Raw genomic sequence first — 12,221 nt, 5'->3', positions numbered from 1 at the left:
CTGCCAAAGGCCGCATAGGAGTAGAAGGAAGACAGAACACACTGCTTGCCCCAGGTCCCTCCCTACTGCCTGCCCCAGGTCCCTCTCTACTGCCTGCCCCAGGTCACTCCCTCTTGCCTTCCCCAGGTCCCTCCCTACTGCCTTCCCCAGGTCCCTCCCTACTGCCTGCCCCAGATCCCTCCCTACTGCCTGCCCCAGGTCCCTCCCTACTGCCTGCCCCAGATCACTCCCTACTGCCTGCCCCAGATCACTCCCTACTGCCTGCCCCAGATCTCTCCATACTGCCTGCCCCAGATCCCCCCACTGCCTGCCCCAGGTCCCTCCCTACTGCCTTCCCCATATCCCCCCACCTGCCCCACCCCCACCTGCCCCAGATCCCCCACTATCCCCCCCCCCACTACCTGCCCCAGATCCCCCACTACCTGCCCCAGATCCCCCACTACCTGCCCCAGATCCCCCCACTACCTGCCCCAGATCCCCCACTGCCTGCCCCAGATACTCCATACTGCCCCCCCAGATCCCCCACTGCCTGCCCCAGATCCCCCCTGCCCCACTGCCTGCCCCAGATCCCCCCACTGCCTGCCCCAGATCCCCCACTGCCTGCCCCAGATCCCCCCACTGCCTGCCCCAGATCCCCCACTGCCCCAGATCCCCCCACTGCCTGCCCCAGATCCCCCCACTGCCTGCCCCAGATCCCCCACTGCCTGCCCCAGATCCTCCCATACCCCCCACTGCCTGCCCCAGATCCCCCACTGCCTGCCCCAGATCCCCCCACTGCCTGCCCCCAGATCCCCCCCCACTGCCTTCCCCCACTACCTTCCCCAGATCCCCCACTGCCTGCCCCAGATCCCCCACTACCTTCCCCAGATCCCCCCACTACCTGCCCCAGATCCCCCACTGCCTGCCCCAGATCCCCCACTGCCTTCCCCAGATCCCCCCCCACTGCCTGCCCCACTGCAGATCCCCCCACTACCTACAGATCCCCCCACTCCTGCCCCAGATCCCCCTGCCCCAGATCCCCCCCCACTACCTGCCCCAGATCCCCCACTGCCTGCCCCAGATCCCCCTGCTGCCTTCCCCAGATCCCCCCTGCCTGCCCCAGACCTTCCCCCCAGATCCCCCACTGCCTTCCCCAGATCCCCCACTGCCTGATCCCCAGATCCCCCCCCCCCACTGCCTGCCCCAGATCCCCCACTCCCCCAGATCCCCCCACTGCCTGCCCCAGATCCCCCCCCTACTGCCTGCCCCAGATCACTCCCTACTGCCTGCCCCAGATCCCCCTACTGCCTGCCCCAGATCCCCCCACTGCCTTCCCCAGATCCCCCCCCACTGCCTTCCCCAGATCCCCCCCCACTGCCTTCCCCAGATCCCCCACTGCCTTCCCCAGATCCCCCACTACCTTCCCCAGATCCCCCACTGCCCCATATCCCCCCCCCACTGCCCCATTGCAGCACCGATGCACCGCGCCACCGTACCCTCTCTCTGCCCGCCCCCACTCCGGCACACACACACTGCCTTCTTTATGTATTTGTTCCTCCTTGGTTGTTTAGACCCCATTAGGGAGCTAATTGTGATGAGGCTGAGGTCTGGGGTATTGTAGTAAAGTACAGTTAGTTCATGGCTAATTGCTCCAACAGCTGCTGGTGGTTATGAAAACGAGCAAGAAGGAGGAACAGAGGAGAGGAGAGAAGGGGTCTCTTCTACAGCGCTGGTCCCAGCTCCGGTGCACTCTAGGCTGGGCGTAGTGGAGCACCACCAGGGTCTCTCTGGAGTGCGACGCAGAACAGAACAGGCATCCGGATAAATCACCATCCTCTCTGAGGAGCCTGCTGTTTTATATTTTCTGTGTGTGTGTGTGCATGCGTTTATGCGTGTGCGCATGTGTGTGTGACAGTATCTCTCCATGTTTTTATTTCTGGCAACCTCCCCAGCCCTTCTCCATATTCCCATATGAGCCAGCAGACCCCCCTTTGGGCTAGCAGTGCTTCATGTGTGACAGTTAGCATGTGGCGGAACCCTCTGATGTGGAAGGAAGTGAACGGTGGGTTTGGTGCCAGCTCCACCACAGAGCAGAGCAGAGGAGGGATATCACAGAGGCTGCTGCTGCCAATAGCCTGGTGCTCTGGATGAAAGCCTTGGCGATAAGTCCTGATCCTGTAACCATGCAGGTGAAGTGTGGAGGAATGTGGATAGGGTCCAATGGGTTTCAGCCAATAAGATTGTCCCTTTAGCAACTCTGCAGGGTCCAGAGTCGCTACTCTCTTCCTGTTCTCTGTTCCACTTCCCTATTAGCTTTAGGCACTTTATCAATTTGTAACTAGCTAGGTAGAACAACCACATATCACAGGCATAGTCAGTACACTTCTCCTCAGTAAAGTAGCCATCAGCGAGGTGGGGTGCTTTGTGGTTATTTTAAGAGAGTCTTCGAAGAAAGTAGGGTTTCAGATATTTTCTGAAGATGGGCAGGGACTCTGCTGTCCTATCTTCAGGGGTTCGCTTGTTCCACCGTTGTGGTGCCAGGACTACGCCTCAGGATAAGACCAAGATGCAAACACAGGAGGTAGATAGTTTGAATCTCAGATATTTATTATAACACGGAGCAGGCAAATGTCAGGTCGAGGGCAGGCAGAGGTTCGTAATCCAGATCAGAGTCAGGCAGGTACCGGACTGCTGGCAGGTTCAGGGTCAGGACAGGCAGAAAGGTTTGAACCGGGAAGAGTAAAAACTAAATCTTGAGAACAAGAAACCGGGAAACACGCTGGTATGACCTGACAAGACAAGACGAACTGGATACAGACAAACAGAAAATGCATGTGTAAATACACAGGAGATAATGGGGGGGAAATGGGCAACACCTGGTGGGGGGGGTGGAGACAAGCACAAGACAGGTGAAACTGATCAGGGTGTGACACCAGGACAGAGAAGAGTTGGACTGGGCTGAGCGGGGTCTGACATCCCATTAGGGGTAGGAGGACCAAGAGTCCAGAGGTGGCAGGACTTGGGTTGGGAGGAAGGTTTGAGCATACCCTGCAGTTAGGGAGGGGCAGTTCCTGTTGCTGCTATGTAGGCAAGCACCATGGTCTTGTAGTGGATGCGAGCTTCGACTGGAAGCTAGTGGAGGACCGGGGTGACATGGGAGAGCATGAGAAGGTTGAAAACCAGACGGGCTGCAGCGTTTTTGGATACATTTCAGAGGTTTGTTGTCACGAGCCCAGAACCCAGCCAACAGCAAGTTGCAGTAGTCCAGACGGGAGATGACAGGTGCCTGGATTAGGACATGTGCTGCTTCCTGTGTGAGGTAGGTTCATACTATGCAGATGTTGTAGAGCATGAACCTGCAGGAACATGGTAGTAGGTACACCATATTTCTAGCTCTAGCTTAACATGGTAACAGCTATATCATAACTCTAGCTTTTAACAGGGTAGTAGATACACAATAGCTCTAGCCTAGCATGGTAGTAGCTATATCATAACTCTAGCCTGGCTCTAGTCTAGCATGGTAGTAGATCTCCCATAGCTCTAGCATAGCTCTAGCCTAGCATGGTAGTAGCTATATCATAGCTCTAGCCTAGCATGGTAGCAGCTACACCATTGCTCTAGCCTAGCATGGGAGTAGTTGCATCATAGCTCTAGCCTAGCATGGTAGTCGCTACACCATAGCTCTAGCCTAGCATGGTAGTAGCATCACCGTATCTCTAGCCTAGCATTGTAGTAGCTATACCATAGCTCTAGCCTAGCATGGTAGTAGCTACACCATAGTTCTAGCCTAGCATTGTAGTAGCTATACCATAGCCTCATTGTAGTAGCTATACCATAGCCTATGATAGTAGCTACACCATAGTTCTATTCTAGCATGGTAGTAGCTACACCACCATAGTAGTAGCTCACCATATTCTAGCCTAGCATGGTAGTAGCTACACCATAGTTCTATTCTAGCATGGTAGTAGCTACACCATAGCATAGTTATATTCTAGCATAGTAGTAGCTACACCATAGTTCTATTCTAGCATGGTAGTAGCTACACCATAGTTCTATTCTAGCATGAGTAGTAGCTACACCATAGTTCTATTCTAGCATGGTAGTAGTAGCTACACCATAGCTCTAGCCTAGCATTGAGTAGTAGCTATACTCAGCCTAGTAGCTCTATTCTAGCATGGTAGTAGCTACACCATAGTTCTATTCTAGCATGGTAGTAGCTACACCATAGTTCTAGCCTAGCTCTAGCCTAGCATGATAGTAGCTACACCATAGTTCTATTCTAGCATGGTAGTAGCTACACCATAGCTCTAGCCTAGCATTGTAGTAGCTATATCATAGCTCTAGTCTAGCATGGTAGTAGCTACACCATAGTTCTATTCTAGCATGGTAGTAGCTACACCATAGCTCTAGCCTAGCATGGTAGTAGCTACACCGTAGCTCTAGTCTAGCATGGTAGTAGCTACACCATAGCTCTAGCCTAGCATGATAGTAGCTACACCATAGTTCTATTCTAGCATGGTAGTAGCTACACCATAGTTCTATTCTAGCATAGTAGTAGCTACACCATAGCTCTAGCCTAGCATAGTAGTAGCTACACCATAGCTCTAGCCTAGCATGATAGTAGCTACACCATAGTTCTATTCTAGCATGGTAGTAGCTACACCATAGTTCTATTCTAGCATTGTAGTAGCTACACCATAGCTCTAGCCTAGCATGATAGTAGCTACACCATAGTTCTATTCTAGCATGGTAGTAGCTACACCATAGCTCTAGCCTAGCATTGTAGTAGCTATACCATAGTCTATTCTAGCATGGTAGTAGCTACACCATAGTTCTATTCTAGCATGGTAGTAGCTACACCGTAGCTCTAGCCTAGCATTGTAGTAGTGCCACCGTAGCTCTAGCCTAGCATTGTAGTAGCTACACCATAGTTCTAGCCTAGCATGGTAGTAGCTACACCATAGTTCTATTCTACCATGATAGTAGCTACACCATGATAGTAGCTACACCATGATAGTAGCTACACCATAGCTCTAGCCTACGTCTGCCTGACTTGACTGCTCATTTATTCTGTTCATACTAGCCACGCTGATGATGAATGTCCCACGGACTGCACATGTGTTAAAATATTCATCAATCAGGGCGCGCCAATTTAGGAAGGAGGAAAACCAATAGAATGTTCTGTGGCAATGGTCATGGTATATTTATATGAATATTTAGGCCGTGGGTGGCACATTGAGATTAATCTGTGCCTTAGTCACTTTTTAACCAATTGCATTTATTATTTTTTCTTTATATTGAGCAGGGAGAAGGAGAGTAGAGGGGGAGGAGAGAATGAAGGGGGAGAGAAAGTGGGAGACAATATGTGAAGGTCTTTGATGTGGTCGGCTGTGGAAATGGACTCAGGATTTCTCCAGTGGTGTTTTAGAATTCAAAAAAGTAATGTCGGTCGGGGCTCTAAGACAATCCTCCTTTCATATGTATAATACTGGTTGATTACCAGAAAGCTACAGAACTGTCTGGATAAGTAATTTTAGATTGTTAACTACTTAATGGTACTAAAATTCTGCTATTTCCTTTGTGCTTTTGCAAAAATCAAATTTTCAGTATCATGAAATCAGACCTAATTTTTCCTTCTCTCGAACACAGATGGTTACCAGAAGTACTTGATTAATCAATGCTCCTTACAGTTCCTAATAGTGCATTTCTGTACTGACAGTATTTTCTCTCTCTCTCTTCCTTCCCCCTATCTCAATCTCTCTCCCTCTCTCTCTCCCTTCCCCCTATCTCAATCTCTCTCCCTCTGTCTCTCTCTTCCTTCCCCCTATCTCAATCTCTCTCCCTCTTCTCTCCCTTTCCCCCTATCTCAATCTCTCTCCTCTGTCTCTCTCTTCCTTCCCCCTATCTCAATCTCTCTCCCTCTCTCTCCTTCCCCTTCCTTCCCCTATCTCAATCTCTCTCCTCTCTCTCTCTTCCTTCCCCTATCTCAATCTCTCTCCCTCTCTCTCTCCTTCCCCTATCTCCTCTCTATCTCAATCTCTCTCCTCTCTCTCTCTCTCTCTCCCTTTCCCCCTATCTCAATCTCTCTCTGTCTCTCTTCTCTCTCTCTCTTTCCCTCTATCTCAATCTCTCTCCCTCTCTCTCTCCTTCCCCTATCCAATCTCCTCTCTCTTCTCTCTCCTTCCCCCTATCTCAATCTCTCTCTCTCTCTGTCTCTCTTTCCCCCTTCCCTATCTCAATCTCTCTCCCTCTGTCTCTCTCCTTTCCCTATCTCAATCTCTCTCCCTCTGTCTCTCTCTTCCCCTATCTCAATCTCTCTCCTGTCTCTCTCTTCCTTTCCCCTATCTCAATCTCTCTCCCTCTCTCTCTCTTCCTTCCCCCTATCTCAATCTCTCTCCCTCTGGTCTCTTTCCTTCCCCTATCTCAATCTCTCTCCCTCTGTCTCTCTTCCTTCCCCCTATCTCAATCTCCTCCTCTCTCTCTCTTTCCCCCTATCTCAATCTTCCCCTATCTCAATCTCTCTCCCCCTATCTCTCTCTCTCCTTTCTTCCCCTATCTCAATCTCTCTCCCTCTCTCTCTCCTTTCCCCTATCTCAATCTCTCTCCCTCTGTCTCTCTACTTCCCCCTATCTCAATCTCTCTCTGTCCTCTTCTCTCTCTCTCTTTTCCCCCTATCTCAATCTCTCTCCCTCTGTCTCTCTCTCCCTTCCCCTTTCCTCAATCTCTCTCCCTCTCTCTCTCTTCCTTTCCCCCTATCTCAATCTCTCTCCCTCTCTCTCTCTCTTCCTTCCCCCTATCTCAATCTCTCTCCCTCTGTCTCTTCCTTCCCCTTCTCCTTCCTTCCTTCCCCCTATCTCAATCTCTCTCCCTCTGTCTCTCTTCCTTCCCCTATCTCAATCTCTCTCCCTCTGTCTCTCTTCCTTCCCCCTATCTCAATCTCTCTCCCTCTGTCTCTCTCTTCCTTCCCCTATCTCATCTCTCTCTCTCCTCTCTCTCTCCCCCTATCTCTCTCTCCCTCTCCTTTCCCCCTATCTCAATCTCTCTCCCTCTCTCTCTCTTCCTTCCCCTATCTCAATCTCTCTCCCTCTCTCTCTTCTTCCTTCCCCTATCTCAATCTCTCTCCCTCTCTCTCTTCTTCCTTCTCCTCTCCCTATCTCAATCTCTCTCCCTCTGTCTCTCTTCCTTCCCCCTATCTCAATCTCTCTCCCTCTCTCTCTCTCCTTTCCCCTATCTCAATCTCTCTCCCTCTGTCTCTCTCTCCTTCCTTCCCTTCCCCCTATCTCAATCTCTCTCCCTCTTCCTTCCCCTCTCTCTCTTCCTTCCCCTATCTCAATCTCTCTCTCTCTCTCTGTCTCCTTCCTCCCCTATCTCAATCTCTCTCCCTCTCTCTCTCCTTTCCCCCTATCTCAATCTCTCTCCCTCTGTCTCTCTCTTCCTTCCCCCTATCTCAATCTCTCCTTCCCCCTCTCTCCTCCCTCTCTCTCTTCCTTTCCCCCTATCTCAATCTCTCTCCCTCTCTCTCTCCTTTCCCCCTATCTCAATCTCTCTCCCTCTGTCTCTCTCTTCCTTCCCCCTATCTCAATCTCTCTCCCTCTCCCCTATCTCTCTTCCTTCCCCTTCCCCCTATCTCAATCTCTCTCCCTGTCTCTCTCTTCCTTCCCCTATCTCAATCTCTCTCTCTGTCCTCCCTCTCTCTCTCCTTCTCCCCTATCTCAATCTCTCTCCCTCTCTCTCTTCCTTTCCCCCTATCTCAATCTCTCTCCCTCTCTCTCTCTTTTCCTTCCCCTCCCTCTATCTCAATCTCTCTCCCTGTCTCTCTCTTCCTTCCTCCCCTATCTCATCTCTCTCCCTCTCTCTCTCTTCTCAATCCTTCCCCTATCTCAATCTCTCTCCCTCTCTCTCTTCCTTCCCCTATCTCAATCTCTCTCCCTCTCTCTCTCCTGTCCCCCCCCTATCTCAATCTCTCTCCCTCTCTCTCTCTTCCTTCCCCCTATCTCAATCTCTCTCCCTCTGTCTCTCTCTTCTCTTTCTCCCTCTATCTCAATCTCTCTCCCTCTGTCTCTCTTCCTTCCCCTATCTCAATCTCTCTCCCTCTCTCTCTCTCCTTCTCAATCCTCTCCCCTCTGTCTCTTCCTTCCCCTATCTCAATCTCTCTCCCTCTGTCTCTCTCTTCCTTCCCCCTATCTCAATCTCTCTCCCTCTGTCTCTCTCTTCCTTCCCCCTATCTCAATCTCTCTCCCTCTGTCTCTCTCCTTCCCCCTATCTCAATCTCTCTCCCTCTGTCTCTCTCTTCCTTTCCCCCTATCTCAATCTCTCTCCCTCTGTCTCTCTCTCTCCTTCCCCCTATCTCAATCTCTCTCCCTCTCTCTCTCCCCCCTTCCCCCTATCTCAATCTCTCTCCCTCTGTCTCTCTCTTCCTTCCCCTATCTCAATCTCTCCCCTATCTCAATCTCTCTCCCTCTGTCTCTTCCTTCCTATCTCAATCTCTCTCCCTCTCTCTCTTCCTTCCCCTATCTCAATCTCTCTCCTCTGTCTCTCTCTTCCTTCCCCTATCTCAATCTCTCTCCCTCTTCTCTCCCCCCTATCTCAATCTCTCTCCCTCTGTCTCTCTCTTCCTTCCCCCTATCTCCTTCCCCCCCTATCTCAATCTCTCTCCCTCTCTCTCTCTCCTTTCCCCTTCCCCTATCTCAATCTCTCTCCTCTCTGTCTCTCAATCTCTTCCCCTATCTCAATCTCTCTCCCTCTCTCTCTCTATCTCTCTCCTTTCCCCCCCTATCTCAATCTCTCTCCCTCTGTCTCTCTCTTCCTTCCCCTATCTCAATCTCTCTCCCTCTCTCTCTCCCTTTCCCCTATCTCAATCTCTCTCCCTCTGTCTCTCTCCTTCCCCCTCCTTTCTCCCCTATCTCAATCTCTCTCCCTCTCTCTCTCCTTCCCCCTTCTCAATCTCAATCTCAATCTCAATCTCTCTCTCTCTCTCTCCTTCCCCTATCTCAATCTCTCTCCCTCTCTCTCTCTCTCTCTCAATCTCTCTCCCTCTCTCTCTTCCTCTTTATCTCTCTGTCTCTCTCTCTTTTCCCCCTATCTCTCTCTCTCTCTCTTCCCCTCTCTCTGTCTCTCTCTCTCTCTCTCTGTCTCTCTGTCTCTCTCTCTCTCTCTCTCGCTCTCTCCTCTCTCTCTTTCTCCTCTCTCTCACTCTTCTCTCTCTCTCAATCTCTCTCTCTCTCTCTCTCAATCTTCCCCCCTCTCTCTCTCTCTCTCTCTCTCTCTCTCTCTCTCTCTCTCTCCCTTCAACCTACCTCAATCTCTCTCCCTCTCTCAATTTCCATTCATTTCAATTTAAAGGGCTTCATTGGCATGGGGAACATATGTTTATATTGCCAAAGCAAGTGAAATAGACAATAAACAAAAGGGAAATAAACAATTGTAAATGAACAGTAAACATTACACTAAGAAACGTTGTAAAATAATAAAAACATTTCAAATGGTATATTATTGGCTATGTACAGTGTTGTAACAATGTGCAAATATTTAAATATGAAAGGAAAAATAAATAAACATAAAAATATAGGTAAAATTTACAATGGTGGTTTTCTCTCTCTCTCTCTCTCTTCTCTTCTCTTTGTAGCTCTCCTCCATTCAAGTGGACGGGGGGTCATCCCAGTTGCTGTTTACCCAGCAGAGTCACCCTCTCCTGGGGCAGGTATGACAGGAAGTGGGCCAGATGGCACGGGCCAGGTCTGGAGCATGTGACCTACTCTCTGGAGAATGTGAAGAAACTAAAGGTTAGGGAAGATGGGAAAAGGAGTCAGGGTGAAGTAAAAGGGACGATTAATGCAGAGAGTAGAGAAAGAAGAGGGAGAGGTGAGGATGAGATGGGAGGCGGGAAGGGCATAGGGGGCGAATAGAGGTGCCTTTAATATTTCTTCTTCTCTTAGGCCCTGTTTGAAAACTTTAATGTCTCAACAAAGGGAGGAAGGAAGGTTGCATTTAAAAGGTATTTCAACAGGGCCCTGGTTTTGGATGATTTCTGTTTTGAATGAGTGAGTATTATAGAGCTCAACACTTTCCTCCTGTATGATCCATCTGTATGATCCATCTGTATTATCCATCTGTATGAGTCACCTGTATGATCCATCTATATGATCCACCTGTATGATCCATCTATATGATCCATCTGTATGATCCATCTGTATGAGCCATCTGTATGAGCCATCTGTATGATCCATCTGTATGATCCACCTGTATGAGCCATCTGTATGATCCATCTATATGATCCATCTGTATGATCCAGCTGTATGGCCATCTGTATGATCCATCTGTATGATCCATCTATATGATCCAACTGTATGATCCATCTGTATGAGCCATCTGTATGAGCCATCTGTATGATCCATCTGTATGATCCATCTATATGATCTATCTGTATGATTCCTCTATATGAGTCATCTGTATGAGCCATCTGTATGAGCCATCTGTAACTCTGTAACACTTCTTATGTAGTCCTGTCCACAGCCATGAACCAAATCCTATTTAATAAAGTCAGAGACAGAGAGGCCCTGTGGCTGCTATACCTCAGACCCCGAGGAAACCAGGCGGTCTCAGGTGGCTTGGAAAACACACATCCTTGTTTAACCGAGCAGGAAGCGAGCAGGACGTTACAGTATCTGTAGTGTACAGTCAGTTCTCTTTTTAGACGCCAGAGATCTAGTAACTGTGGTAACGTTAAATGGATGTTTGTCATCATTAGAGGATTGTCTCTCGATCAAAACATCTCTCTAGTCGCTCATCGTATTGTAGAACTACAACTTCCTTTTGTATTTCATACATACCTCCCTCTCTCTTTCTCTTCCATCCTGCCTCTTGCTCCCTGCTCTAATTGGCTTTGATCTAAAATTGGCCTGGGTAAGAAGTCTGTCTTTTACAGTCATATTTTCATAAGGGGGGGGCTTTGAACATATTGGAAGGGGGTTCATTTTCCACTTTGACTTCCCTGGGACACCGGGAGGGTTGAGCATATGGCGAACACCCTCGTCACTCCCCACAGCAGCAACCGCCACACGGCCCGCCGGAGTCTCCAGCGACAACAGGAGGGACCATATTCCAATTTCTGCTTCCTGTCAGCGGCGAATCCCAGGGCGCTACCCTCACTCTCCGATCCTCCTCCCTGAGATCGGTCTCCCCCATCCCTGCTCCTCCAACATCTCTCTCCGCACACACACACACACACACACACACACACACACACGCACACACACACACACACACACACACACACACACACACACACACACACACACACACACACACACACACACACACACACGAGAAGCAAATCAGCATCTCTGTATCACAGTCTGTTACTGTGGAAGGAAGAGTAAAATAACATTGCATTGTATTTCCCTCACACTTTACTGTGTAAATGACGGTAGATCTGACAGTCAGAAAGTCAGAGTTTATGGGTAACACTCAGTCAGTGAAATGTAGAGGCTAACTGGTGGAAAATGTCAAGACAAGCCCGATTCATTAAGCCAGTCTTAGTAAGACAAGTCTGATTCATTAAGCCAGTCTTTGTAAGACAAGTCTGATTCATTAAGCCAGTCTTAGTAAGACAAGTCTGATTCATTAAGCCTGTCTTAGTAAGACAAGTCTGATTCATTAAGCCAGTCTTTGTAAGACAAGTCTGATTCATTAAGCCAGTCTTAGTAAGACAAGTCTGATTCATTAAGCCTGTCTTAGTAAGACAAGTCTGATTCATTAAGCCTGTCTTTGTAAGACAAGTCTGATTCATTAAGCCTGTCTTTGTAAGACAAGTCTGATTCATTAAGCCTGTCTTAGTAAGACAAGTCTGATTCATTAAGCCAGTCTTAGTAAGACAAGTCTGATTCATTAAGCCAGTCTTTGTAAGACAAGTCTGATTCATTAAGCCAGTCTTAGTAAGACAAGTCTGATTCATTAAGCCAGTCTTAGTAAGACAAGTCTGATTCATTAAGCCTGTCTTTGTAAGACAAGTCTGATTCATTAAGCCAGTCTTAGTAAGACAAGTCTGATTCATTAAGCCAGTCTTAGTTAGACCATATAAGAAATAGATAAAACAATTTATTTCACCTTTATTTAACCAGGTAGTCCAGTTGAGAACAAGTTCTCATTTACAACTGTGACCTGGCCAAGATAAAGCAAAGCAGTGCGACACAAACAACACCACAGAGTTACACATGGAATAAACAAACGTTCAGTAAATAACA

This window comes from Oncorhynchus tshawytscha, unplaced genomic scaffold (genome assembly GCF_018296145.1).
Source record: "Oncorhynchus tshawytscha isolate Ot180627B unplaced genomic scaffold, Otsh_v2.0 Un_scaffold_822_pilon_pilon, whole genome shotgun sequence".
Lineage (NCBI taxonomy): Eukaryota > Metazoa > Chordata > Actinopteri > Salmoniformes > Salmonidae > Oncorhynchus > Oncorhynchus tshawytscha.
This window is presented reverse-complemented; position numbering follows the sequence as displayed.